Consider the following 1,052-nt stretch of genomic DNA (forward strand, 5'->3'; position numbering starts at 1 on the left):
GTTAAAATTTTAAAACCTTTATTTCTCACAAATCATAAACACTATCAAAACACCACTATACGTACATACACCCTCCTCCAGCGTCCTACGGCACCATTTCATGCGCTTCCTTCTCGAGACGGGACGTCGCTCGGCTCACTTCGTGGTACCTGTAATTGGAAAAAAAAAAGATCGCTGAACACTTTAAACACTGCACAATTGTTTAAACACTGGCACAATACTTACTTACAAACATTTACGGCATCCTCCTGCAGCTGCAATAAGCAAAAGAAACAGATTAATATTGTAAAACTACGCCACTCTGCGCGTACATGACGAGCGATCTTTGATCACTCTGATCGCCAAAAATACTTGCAATACTTACCAGATTCTTTCGGAGCTACCTTCTGCAGACATTTGGCGAACTGTAAACATAAAAATAGCACTGAATTAAATTAAAAAAACAACACTATTTAACGTACTTACTGCGGCTGGCTCTGAGGCGTCATCACTTCGCTTGGGACTTGCGATCACAACAAACCGAACTGACAGTTGAATGGCCAACGCACACACATACACCGCGTTGGGTACCATCGTTCAATAAGTCCCGAGACTAGCGTAGAGATGGTGCTAATAATGCCATTTATATACCAAGATTCAGAAGTACCAACCTTCAGACAAGATATAATTAATTGTAAGATGTAATATAATTTGATGTAATTCGAAACATAACATAGTTATTTCGTTTACTTCATAGTTTTTCATAGTTTTAATTTCAAACATTTCATAGTTAGTATCGGGACTTATTGCACGAAGTGTTATGTCCACGGAGGCCGCGCATGCGCATAAATGACGCGTCGATTCGAAGAGCGAGAAAGGAAAAACATGTTCAAAGGAGCGAATGAAATGGCAACACCCGGTGTTGCGCTGGGCCTGTGACAGAGTGAGGTTGTGGGCTCGAGGGGGTAGGAACGGGGGAAAATATCGCGCGACGGACCAATTTTTGAAACGCTTTGCCCGCGGGGTAATTGCACAGCGGCGGTGAGTCTCGTGAAAAAGTCACGAAACTCTTT

At 42.4% G+C, this 1,052-nt stretch overlaps 1 long non-coding RNA gene across 1 annotated transcript; it reads right to left on the reverse strand.

Moving 5' to 3' along the window:
- Positions 1–8: 8 nt before the first annotated feature.
- On the reverse strand, positions 9–508 carry LOC128277068 (uncharacterized). Its single transcript, XR_008269387.1, has 4 exons — positions 466–508; positions 365–404; positions 226–254; positions 9–149 (listed from the first exon to the last, which is right to left on the reverse strand). It is a non-coding gene; the product is annotated as an uncharacterized LOC128277068 (long non-coding RNA).
- Positions 509–1,052: the final 544 nt, after the last annotated feature.

Source organism: Anopheles cruzii, unplaced genomic scaffold, assembly GCF_943734635.1.
Source record: "Anopheles cruzii unplaced genomic scaffold, idAnoCruzAS_RS32_06 scaffold03695_ctg1, whole genome shotgun sequence".
NCBI classification, from domain to species: Eukaryota; Metazoa; Arthropoda; class Insecta; order Diptera; family Culicidae; genus Anopheles; species Anopheles cruzii.